We start from the raw sequence: 12,649 nt of genomic DNA on the forward strand, positions 1-12,649 counted from the left end.
ATTCCAAGAGTTCGTGGAAATTTTGTCACAGTAGTGTGAAGGTCAGGACACGTTTCTACCTATTTTTGATTGGTTCACAAAACTTAAAGAAATGTAGAACCCTCCTAAAAGACCAATGTGGTTAAAACAGTGTAAAGTAACATTAAATGTAAAGCACAGTAAATACAATACAAAAACGTCTGAGGATCTCTTATTGACAGAAGAACCTAAAGCTGGGTGAGTGTGAAGATGTTTTGAAGTGTTTGTGTCTTCGTGGTATTTGTGGTATTTGTAAACCCAACCCCACCCTGTGGATTAAGAGCATATTTGACCTCATTCCTTTGCAGTGCATCATGGGGGTGTTCCCATGTGTGTTCTAATTTTACTCGAGACATTGTGCTCGAGCCAAATGAAAAGTGGCCCTATACATTTCGTGTTTATTTTTGGCTATAAACCTGATTCTCTCGAGGTGTTCTCCCAGACGCGCACACGCATCGCCACGTCATGTGTAAATAACCACACATGGAAACTCCCCCATAGTTACATTGTTGTTCATGCAACCATCATATTATAACAAACACTATCAATGGAATTCCACACGCAGGCTTGCCTGCGATTATGCTGCCGTGCCCTATAATTATAGCAGGGATTGCCAAGTATTGTAAAACATTGTTGTCAGCATTTAATTAAATGAACAAAGTGAGCAAGTAAACAGAGTGGAGAAGATCATTTGAAAAGGAGTGACATTAAGAAGTTCCTCTACTGATGAGGTCTCATGCAGGTAGACCAGTTTCTAAAGCTTTGGGCCACTAATCGTGATTTTAAAATGGTCAAAACTGCTTAAAACACCACTCAAGAGACTTAAGAAGAAAAACATTGAGACAAGGCTATTCGGCACATCACTGCTTATTAGGTTCCAAATAGCGTATTGGTACCAGTACCACATCCTGACATCTATCAATAGATCCAATGAACCAGCAGCAATCAACATGGCTTTAGGGGGCTCCTGAGTGGCGCTCCGCATGGAGTGCAGGATGCGCCCTATAGCCTGGAGGTCGCCGGTTTGAGTCCAGGCTATTCCACTGCCGACCGTGGACGAGAGCTCCCAAAGGGCGTCGCATAGGTGGGGAGGGCTTAGGTCGGCCAGGGTGTCCTCGGCTCACTGTGCACCAGTGACCCCTGTAGACTGGCCGGGCGCCTGCGGGCTTGCCTGTAAGTTGTCCAGAGCTGCTTTGTCCTCCGACGCTGTAGCTCTGAGGTGGCTGCATGGTGGGCCTGCAGGGTCTAGAATAATACAATTGGCTATTTCAAATTGGGAGAAAAATTGGGTAAAAATCAATTGGCGACTACTAAATTTATTTAAAAAAAAACAAAAAACATGGCTTTGAATCCCTTTCCATACACCTACACCAACCTCCTACCCCCTATCCCGGATCAGTCCTCAATCAACTTCTAAATGTGTCATTGGCTCCTGGTCCCTGAGCTCAGTTTGAAACAGTGACCCGGCTTCAGTTTGTTCACCTTCAGATTTTAAAAGCTTTTTCTAACTCTTCCTTTTCTCAGCCTCTCATCACACCTCCTACTCTTTAGGGATTAGTCCTGTTTCTCTTCACTGATCTCTCTCCAGAGCAGCAGTGTCCAGTTCTCATGTGCTTGGGGATCTGGGTTTTGTGCCGCCTTGTTGGTGGTGGTAGTTGCACATTTCAACAAGCTTAAATGTTAACAATACCAGCAGTAAGATGCGAGTGGCGCATCCAGTAAAGGCGCTCCTCGCAGGATGTGCCCTATAGCCTGGAGATCGCAGGTTCGAATCCAGGCTATGTCACAGCTGACTGTGACCGAGAGTTCCTAGGGGGCGGCGCACAATTGGCTGAGCGCTGCCCGGGTAGGGAGGGCTTAGGTCGGCAGGGGAATCCACGGCTCACCACGCATCAGCGATCCCTGTGGCCGATAGGGCGCCTGTGGCTCTGCAGCGGAGCCGCCAGATCTGTGTTGTCCTCCGGCACTATAGGTCTGGTGGCATTGCTGTGGATCTGCAGTGCGAAAAATGACGGCTTGGAAGGAGCACGTTTCGGAGGACGCGTGTTCCAGCCTCCGTTTCCCGAGTCGGCGGGGGGGTTGCTAGCGGTGAGCCGGGGATACAGATAATAATTGGGCATGCTAAATTGGGGTGAAAACCGGGGTAAAAATAATTGGCGACGACTAAATTTATAAAAAAAAAAAAACAATACCAGCAGTGGGCAGCCTAATCTGATGAACAGGAGCAATGACACTGCTGTTAAGAACGATAAGTTTTTGGCATTTTGCCATTTTGCGTGCAAAAAATAAGTAATTATACTTAGAGATGTTGCATCTGGGATCTGGTGAGATCCAGCAAATTAGTGTTTTCTCTAGTTTAATTGAACAGCACCATAGCTCTGAGATACAGTGTGGGGACATAAAGTAACACTTCTCAAAGCTATTTACTTCAAAAATAGCTAACAAACAATAGAAGACCACTTCCAGTACAAGCCCCTAGCTGAAACGTCTGGGTTGTTCATTTCTAGTTTGGTAAATTTGGTGCTTTTTTTTACATTTCTGGGCAATTGTGAGTTTGAGTAAAAAGATTTGAGACTCTTTCGAAGTAGACAAACGTTTTTATTATAACATTTTTTAACAAACATTTTGGCTGGTGTCTTTAGCAGTGTACATTGTGTATACTGATGCAGTCACTAGCCAAAACTTTTAAACCTTTTCAAAGTCTAGATCAAGTGAATAAACTCCAAGGTTTTTGTTTCTGGTCCAGGGAGACATAAAAAAAGAACAAAGCATTCTGAACTGGGACCAGTTTGGAAAGGCTTGGCAGACTCTTGGGTTGTTCCAGAAGTAATTATATGTCACCTGAACCCACAACATTACACAAGCAGGCTGGAACACGTTCCTCACAAAACCCGATTATTGCATCACCGCCTTGCCTCTGGGGTTCTTTGCGTTACAGCCTGATAAAGTGAAGTCAAAACCGAGACCTGGTAGTAAATGTGCATGTCGTTAGCTGATGCTGACACACTGCTCTTCACAGTGTACTCTGTGGTCAACACAAAAAAACACATTCACAAAGGATTCACTGCAGTGCCAAGTGTGTCAGTAACATACATCCCCAGCACAGCTGCACATTCAGAATCTGAGCTCTCAGTCTGATGTGATGCCCATGACATATACCAACAGTATTTACAGAGTAGTAGAGAATAAGAAATGGCAATGAACTATAGTCTTGTGGTTTTATTTATGTATATTGTGAGATAGCGCCCCCTTTAGGTAGTTAACTAATTTGTTACCCAATTGGCCTCATTAGACTATTGCATTCTGGGAGATGTAGTTTTCTGTCCCTCTGAACTACAAGCTCCGTCTCCACTGCACCTGCAGTGTTATATGAGGTATACACTCCTAGTGATATGGGGACCAATATATCTCCCCTCTGCTATTCTGCCCCATACTTTACCACAATAGTTCCAGCAAATATTCTAAGTCTTCTATTATTAAGTAATAGTTATTTGATATTAATTATTAAATACCAAAGTCAAGTGGCAATGGTAAATGTTAATCACATTATATTTATTAAATAGCAAAAATAATAACCATGGTTACTGATAGTTGCAAGCTATTTGCAAATATTTCCCTAGATGTGAAATGCTAGTCTGCAAGCTTTAACAGTTACAAGATAATTGATCAATATTACCTGAACTGGAAGAACCCCTCACAGATAACCTGGAGATGACAAAGGTATGGGGACCTCACTGTCTGGTCCCAACTTTATATACCTCTCAACAAGCAAGGTTCTATGACTTATATAGTTTACAGCAAAACAGCTCATGGCATTACTCTAGGCAATACATCACTTGATAAGTCACTGCACTTTAACATAGTTTAGTTTAATTCCTCATATGTATAAAACAACTGGTTTATGCCACATATGAGATCATTGTCTTTACCCCTCGGCCCCATACTCATTCATGGAGTAATACCTTATACGTTGAAGATGTATAACTCACTGCCTTCTACACAGAACCAACTTTAATGTTCATTTTAAACTCTTCAGAACAGTTCAATAAAACTGGATTTATGGTGAAATATATTCAAATGATAAATAACAAGTTTATCAATTTTGCAGATAACAGAGAGGGGGTGGCTGACATGCTTTCACCAACCAGGAAATCCAGAAAGATTGAGGATGCACACAGAACTGGGCAGAGCCGTGGACAATGAAATGAAATGTGTTACATGCCGGTCCCAATAATGTAGAATCCAAATACCAAATGGGTTGTTGTAGCAAAGTGGTTTAGAGGTGATGCAGTGCTCAAGACAGTGACAAACAACAAAGTACTGGTGAAATGGTGATTTATTTATAAACCAAAGTCTGATGACAACACTAAGAACATAAGAACGTTTACAAACGAGAGGAGGCCATTCGGCCCATCTTGCTCGTTTGGTTGTTAGTAGCTTATTGATCCCTGAATCTCATCAAGCAGCTTCTTGAAGGATCCCAGGGTGTCAGCTTCAACAACATTACTGGGGAGTTGGTTCCAGACCCTCACAATTCTCTGTGTAAAAAAGTGCCACATATTTTCTGTTCTGAATGCTCCTTTACCTAATCTCCATTTGTGACCCCTGGTCCTTGTTTCTTTTTTCAGGTCCAAAAAGGCCCCTGGGTCGACATTTTCAATACCTTTTAGAATTCTGAATGCTTGAATCAGATGACCGCGTAGTCTTCTTTGTTCAAGACTGAATAGATTCAATTCTTTTAGCCTGTCTGCATACGACATGCCTTTTAAACCCGGGATAATTCTGGTTGCTCTTCTTTGCACTCTTTCTAGAGCAGCAGTATCCTTTTTGTAACGAGGTGACCAGAACAGAACACAATATTCTAGATGAGGTCTCACTAATGCATTGTAAAGTTTTAACATTACTTCCCTTGATTTAAATTCAACAATATATCCGAGCATCTTGTTGGCCTTTTATATAGCTTCCCCACGTTGTCTAGATGAAGGCATTTCTGAGTCAACATAAACTCCTAGGTCTTTTTCATAGATTCCTTCTTCAATTTCAGTATCTCCCATATGATATTTATAATGCACATTTTTATTGCCTGAGTGCAGTACCTTACACTTTTCTCTATTAAATGTCATTTGCCATGTGTCTGCCCAGTTTTGAATGCTGTCTAGATCATTTTGAATGACCTTTGCTGCTTCAACAGTGTTTGCCACTCCTCCTATTTTTGTGTCGTCTGCAAATTTAACAAGTTTGCTTACTATACCAGAATCTAAATCATTAATGTAGATTAGGAATAGAAGAGGACCTAATTCTGATCCCTGTGGTACACCACTGGTTACCTCGCTCCATTTTGAGGTTTCTCCTCTAATCAATACTTTCTGTTTTCTACATGTTAACCACCACCTAATCCATGTGCATGCATTTCCTTGAATCCCTACTGCAATCAGTATGAGAATTAATCTTTTATCTTTGTCAAAAGCTTTCTGGAAATCTAAATAAACCATGTCGTCTGCTTTGCAGTTATCCAGTAAAGAAATGGAGGGTTGGCAATACACAACGATGTGTATTGCACAGTTCAATAACAACGGGTTGCAGTCCCGAAATAATAAGACAGAGTTTGAAATGAATAAACACAGTAGAACACACACACAGACACACGACCACAAGTCCAGAGTGAGTGCTATAGTGCTCGTGGTGTAATACAATTTATTCGTGTTCAATGGTGCAGTGTTGTCCGGGTTTAGTGACACAGAGGGGAGCGCAGGCTAGGATTTGGAACTTTTAAGTGTCAGAGTTGCAGACTCTTATTTCTACACCCATAGGCTGTCATTATAATAATCCTGCCTTTATCCCTCAGTCACTGGTTCTGGGACTAATCCCAGGACTTAAATAGATTTAGGACAGAAGGAAGAAGGAAGGAGACATTTCTTCACACAGAGAGTGGTGGGATGGAATGTGTTACCTAGTCATGTTGCTGAGGCAGAAACACTTGGATTCTTTAAGACCAAACTTTACACAGTTCTGAGATCAATCACCTTTTAGGAGCCAGACGAGCTTAGATGGGCTGAATGACCACTCGTTCGGAAATGTTCTTATGTTCTTCTTTCTCTTTAAGCCTGCCATTGTGTGGAGGTTCATCCTGACTCCAGGAGCGTATATACCGGTACTGTTTAATTCACTAAGGGCTAGCTTTCGGTTGCTGTTCAGCTATTGTTGCTGTTGGCGTGCCCCGCTGGAGTGTCTCATGACACATAGGCTAAGTGTTGCTGGAGTGCGGCCATAAGCAAATGAAAAGAATTTGCATGTATAGAACAGGGATTAGTTTAGGGATTTCTAAATCCTGTCTGTGCGGCGTGCCGTCTCCGTGTCTCCCTGTGTGAGCGGCGTGCCCTCCCCCCCGTGTCTCCCTGCCTGAGCGGCGTGCCGTCCCCCCGTGTCTCCCTGTCTGTCAGCTGATCACCCACACCCCCTATCACAACGCCTGCTTTCATTGTAAACCAGGATATCTGCTACTACACAAGTTTCAGGAAATTTGCTATTGCTTCACTTCCTAGGTCATTTCACTTCGGCAGTGTCAGGTCTCCAAGAATCTTACTGGCTGCAAATCGTGTCAGTCAGTAGGGGAAGGTTAAGTTGTTGCATTAATGGAGCTGACATGACATGACATGATGAGTCTATGTGTAGATGCTCTGTAGAAGCTACTGGAGGTGTGAACGTTCCAAAACCAGAACTCTCTGAAGGAAATGAAAACCTACAGGAATCAATGCCTGTAGATGTCTGTTTGATCCATGCCTTGTGGCTGTGATACCCAGCCTTTACCTTGCTAGAGCAGCATCACTGACACTCGGACTCCCTTTACTTTGTCTCCACAGTGACACTTGGCTGCGCTCCATGGACCTGCCTCACCCGGCACGCTTTTGCAACAGATTGTAATAAAGCTCCACAGGCCTGTATCACACAGGGGCAGAGTTCAAGTGTTGATACCCATGGGCACCATGAGCTAATATTTACCTAGTTTCATAACCGCGGATAACGCTGGCACCGTTAGTTAGCGTGCGGTCTCAGACTTTCTTTTAATCAATGAATTCAAGTAGACCAGGAGTTAAAGGTTGTACTTTCACATAACCAGTTTTAGGCAGTTGTTTGTTCTATTGCTAATGGTTAATTGTTTTGTTGAAAAGTGGTTCCAGGAAAAACAAATGTTGTATTACAGTGGCAGCAGTGTGGAGTAGTGGTTAGGGCTCTGCCCTCTTGACTGGAGGGTCAGGGGTTCAATCCCAGGTAGGGGACATTGCTGCTGTACCCTTGAGCAAGGTACTTTACCTAGATTGCGCCAGTTAAAACCCAACTGTATAAATGGGTAATTGTATGTAAAAAAATAATGTGACATCTTGTAACAATTGTATCCCTGGATAAGGACATCTGCTAAGAAATAATTAATAATAATAATTTTAAACCGCCATATAAGTGACTGAATAAAATACCTCTCATCCCCAAGACCCAGCTAAATATACTGCCTTTACACTGGACTAAGCATAATTTTTTTGGCTCAAAGCAATTTGTGACATTATTTCTGATATCATGTTTGTCTGTGCGAGGGTTAGGCGCAAGCGATCAGGCAACAAGGCAGGAAATCAGGCAGCTCTTGAAATAGTGATGCTACGAAGCACTTATTCAACAAAAATAAAGGCAAGCTAATAATAACAATGCACAGCCACGGTTTTGGGTCCTTTAGGCTTCTGGACTCTTTAGAATCGTTTTATGGTCTGTGGCAGGGCGGTATAAGGTGTGTGTGTGTGTGTGTGTGTGTGTGTGTGTGGAGAAAACACGTGGGAATGTGGCAGGGGCCATAATTGAATGATTAATGGTTAAGTAGTAATCAATAAGCTACTAACAACCAAACGAGCAAGATGGGCCGCATGGCCTCCTTTCGTTTGTAAACTTTCTATGTTCTTATGTTCTAATGAGGCTCCAGCCACAGGTTTATTAGAAGGGGAATCACGGGTGTTAGAGGGTTAATGTCGCGGTGTTGGTGAAGGTGCTTGTTCCTGTCCTGTTTATGTCCGTGAGTTTGTGTGGACCTTTTATTTTATTTGTGTTTTTGTTTGTTTGTTGTGCTGTCTGTAAATAAACGTGCTCGATAGTGCTTCACTGCAGCTTTCTTCTCTCCGAGTATGTTTTGGTATGAAGTATTTATATGGATAAATTCATCCAATTTAAAACTACGTCAAATATTGAAGCATGTTATATATTTATAGTCTACTGGTTATTTAAAATTTGCAACAACAATACTACTGCACTACTACTACTAATAATAATGAGCTAATGTTGGGTAGGGAGTGGTATCCCACAAACATTGTTTAATTTACTTCAAAACTTTTTTTTCCTTCTCGCTGTTAAGTGGGTGGGCAGGGACCCCCTGTTTAAAAAGTGCACACCGTCTCCGACGCCTATGCATTGATTTAAATTAAAACAACCAAAATTCCGAAACGCTGTACTGCGTAACTGCAATGAATTCATGAAGAAAGGTTTGATTTCTTTTTTTAGATTTCCCTCAGATGATGAGCAGTAAGTGTAGCAACAAACAGGTAGTGTTTGTACTTTATTGCCTTGACTTGGAGATATAGGCTTTTTAAATGTCTATGTGATCTACAAGTACATCAGTCCTATTATGTAAATATGTATTGCAGGTTTGTTTTTTCACTATGAAACTAATCGTAACGCTAACCTTTTTAACCCTAATCCTATGTGATCTCTGAAATAAAAACTGTTAGTTAGGTACTGTAAAATTGTCAACAAATTTGTCATGTGCTGCATTGGTGCAGAAATTGAAAAAAAAAAAAAATATATATATATATATATATATATATATATATATATATATATATATATATATATATATATATATATATATTTTATATATATATATATATATATATGTGGGAACAAAAATGTTTTTTTCAACAGTACAACGGACATACACCAATGTTATATCTTAGATACATTGATGACATATTTGGCATCTCAGATAACATTAATGAAGATTTAATGGATTTCATACATTTTATTGACCAGTATCATCCAGCTCTAAAGTATACACGGAACATTTCTAAACAAATTTCTTTCTTAGACGTTACCATCACGGTTTCTAATTGTACCATCAATACTACAATTTTCTACAAAGAAAAAGACTCTCATTCATATCTAAGATACGACTCCTCACATCCCAAAGCTTGTCGCAACTCCATTCCATACTCCCAATTACTAACACTGAGACGCATTTGCAGTGATGATAGTGATTTTTTAAATAAAACAAATGACGTGTGCATTTTTCAGAAACGGTGGTTTTCCAGACACTATACTTAGAGAAGCTCAGTTAAGAGTATCGACAATAAACAGAAAGGATGCCTTGTACAAAACCAAAACACAGTATACCAACAATCGTATTCCCCTTGTTCTTACATATCATCCTATGACCAAAAAAGTAGAACACATCATACAAAGAAATTTTAGCATTCTCCAAGATGATTCTTCTACAGCTCCTATTTTCAATAACCCTCCTCTAATGTCATAGAGAAGAGACAAAAATCTAAGAGAGCATCTGGTCCACAGTAACATTCGACCCAATGTCTTAAGGGTAAGTTTCCATGCAATAGGTCACGTTGTGCAACTTGTAAATACATTCACAGCAACACAGTAGTTAAGGGAGCAAAATCCTCATTTACTATCCATGATACTTTTACTTGCATTAGTAAAGGAATAGTATATTGCATTGGCTGCATCAAATGTAACAAGATATATATATTGGTGCAACAAAACGACGCTTGGCGGATCGCTTCGTGGAACATCTGAGAAGTATACGAATTAACACCTCTACCTTTCCTGTAGCCAGACATTTGAACAGAAATGGCCACACTATAGAAGACATCACAATTTGTGGGATGGTTCAATGCTATGGAGCTAATGCTGTCAGGAAACAAAAGGAATGTGAACTTATTTTCAAACTAGGCACTTTGGAGCCATTTGGAATGAACATTCTATTCTGAGGTCATCATCATCATCATCATCATCGTCATCATCAACATTCGGGAATTATGTTTAAAAGACTACTTGTTTGTTTTTTATCAACTTCTTAAAGCACTGTTTTTTTGTATTCAGCTGACGAAGGACTTGTAGTCCGAAACGTCCTGATAATTGATTTGTAATCAATTATTCTACCTTTAACTCCTGAAATATCCTTTTTTCTTTTTATTTATATATATATATATATATAATGGTGCTACACACCAGTTTAGCAGTGGCAGCAAGAAGAAACCTTTAATGCATCACCACCTCTGCAACATAATGTTGACTCCTTGATCTGATAAGTCCAAATTTGTAAATCCCCCCCTTTTTTCTTTCTTTCTTCAAGGAACACCTTTCAGAATGGGTCCGTTGAAACAACACTTCCACTGTCAAAATGTTTAATGCAAACAAATGTATTTAAATACATACTGCTTTATTATTATTATTTTACTTTTATGAATTCTGTGTTATTGTACAGTTTGCTTCAATTGCAGTACTGGAGGTCCTAGAAAAGGGTTAAACTGGTCCAGTGAAGCCAATGATGGAATTGAATGGATGGGATGGAACGGAAATCAGAAGCACCTTGGCCCTCCAGTACTGCAATGGAAGAACACTGTTATATCTTGAACGATAAACCTACATTGTTTTGTAAAAACCCGTATTTTGCTAAATTAAATATCGCCATCTACGGGTGGTTCAACACTAGCAAGACTCAAAACTTCAGAGAAAAAGTTAAAATAATTAATAAATAAATAAATAAATAAATAAATAAGCAACCACGTATGTTTGATAACTGGTTGAGATTACTATAGGATAACTTTCTGGCTATGGTTCTTTGCTGCTTTACAGAAGGTATCTCTACAGTGGTTTATCTAGTCCACTCCCTCTTTATCTTCTCAAACTTAATGAAAATAAAAATGTACTTTGTAAAAAAAAAAAACACTTTGTGAAGTGGGTTAAAATGCAATGTATTTCCTCTCAATCAATTTGAATTGTACCTTTATTTAATTGGAATAATATTTTTTGATAGATAGCTATCAGGTTCCGTTTGGTTTGCAATAACTAAGTTTTTGTTCAATAAATGTGGTAGTTTCTGTTAATGTTGTTTCAATGTCGCTTGTGTCTCCTCAGTTGAAATTTTCCCGCTACTGTACCACAGTAAATAGCTGTGGAAACTGTCTGTTAGGTACTGGCCACACTGTATTTCTGCGCTTGCGCAAAATACGTTACTGTTCTCAAAAAACAGCATTTTCTTAATAATGACGTTCAGTCATTATTTGCCAATGACGTTGTTTCATTACAGACATATTGGGCTACAGCAAAATGAACTTCAAAAGTTTGAGAAATTTTAATATTGTCGCAAATCTTCAAAACACAGTGAAATTTGACATGGCTCCATTGACTCTCCATAGAATATTTTCACCAGCGCACTCTCTAAATCCCATAATTCTATGCGCGACGGGTGACGGAAATAGAGGCTGAGTTGGCAATCTTGGTTAGAACATCTTTGCCACTTACTCTACACAGCCAGACCACCTCCTGCCAGGGGTCTCTCGCTAGTCCACACAGTCCCCTTATGTACTCCAGGCCATGCCTCTGTCAATCATAAAAGTCATTAACATCAAATAAATCACACAAATAAACCCTATTTACAAGGGAGGGGCTTTCACCTTGTCCCAGTTTTAAAGGGTTGTTGTTAAGAGGTCAAGCACCCAAGATTTAGATTTTTTTTTTTTTTTTTATTATTAAGGCTAAATTTTTGTCATAATGTAACAGGAATATAAAGTACAGAAAAACACAAAATACACAAAAGTGTGGTTCAGCACTTGTAACAAATCTCAGCTCTAGAGGAAAATCAAATAATTGTAATTATCTGATCACAATTATATTCCCACCAGCAATAAGCCATATATTAAGATAGGTGAGCGGAGAGTCAAAGAATACACGCAGGGTAAGACAGTATTCATTACAATCAATATGCATTGAGGCACTCAACAAACACAAAGAAAGAATAACAATACTGGATAACAATAACAACTGGTAGAGCAATAAGATAGATAAGTGAAAAAAATAAATCACATCCCACAATTACAGAACAATAAATCTGATCAATTGACCCCAAAAAGAGTCAAATTTGAGTCCTTGCTTGCCAAATGGGCAGAGTCCCAAAAAATAAAAATACAAAACAGAAACCAAAATGTCCAAAAAATGTCCCCTGGCTTAAACTGTCCATGCACAGCAATAAACTGGAGCTATATATATAAAGTTGCTTTTCAAAAAAGTTATCTAGCAACAGAAAAAGAATAAATTGGTTTGATCTCACCCAGCGTTCAGGAAACGATTCAGCAGCAAAATCACCCTGGTTTGGAAATGTCCGTCCAGCAAACGATTTCCCAATGGAGAGGCAGCTCGGACGAATAATCCTTTTAAATCCCAGGGCAAAACAGGAACGGCTTGGTGAGACCATGAACAGTAATCCAGAGGGAGGACATAAAGACTTAAAGAAATCTCTATACATTCGCTAAAGCAAACTTCAAACTTCTTTCCTAAGTCATTTTTTTGTATTCTTCAAAATCAG

General features: G+C 39.8%; 1 protein-coding gene across 1 annotated transcript in view; it reads right to left on the reverse strand.

Moving 5' to 3' along the window:
• Positions 1–11,760, reverse strand: part of LOC131706727 (cytosolic purine 5'-nucleotidase-like) — a 79,950-nt gene extending 68,190 nt beyond the window's left edge. The window contains exon 1 of the mRNA XM_059008368.1: positions 11,590–11,760. The gene's annotated coding sequence lies outside the window, so the exon portion shown is untranslated. The remainder of the gene's footprint in view (positions 1–11,589) is intronic.
• Positions 11,761–12,649: the final 889 nt, after the last annotated feature.

Source organism: Acipenser ruthenus, chromosome 37, assembly GCF_902713425.1.
Source record: "Acipenser ruthenus chromosome 37, fAciRut3.2 maternal haplotype, whole genome shotgun sequence".
Taxonomy (NCBI): Eukaryota; Metazoa; Chordata; class Actinopteri; order Acipenseriformes; family Acipenseridae; genus Acipenser; species Acipenser ruthenus.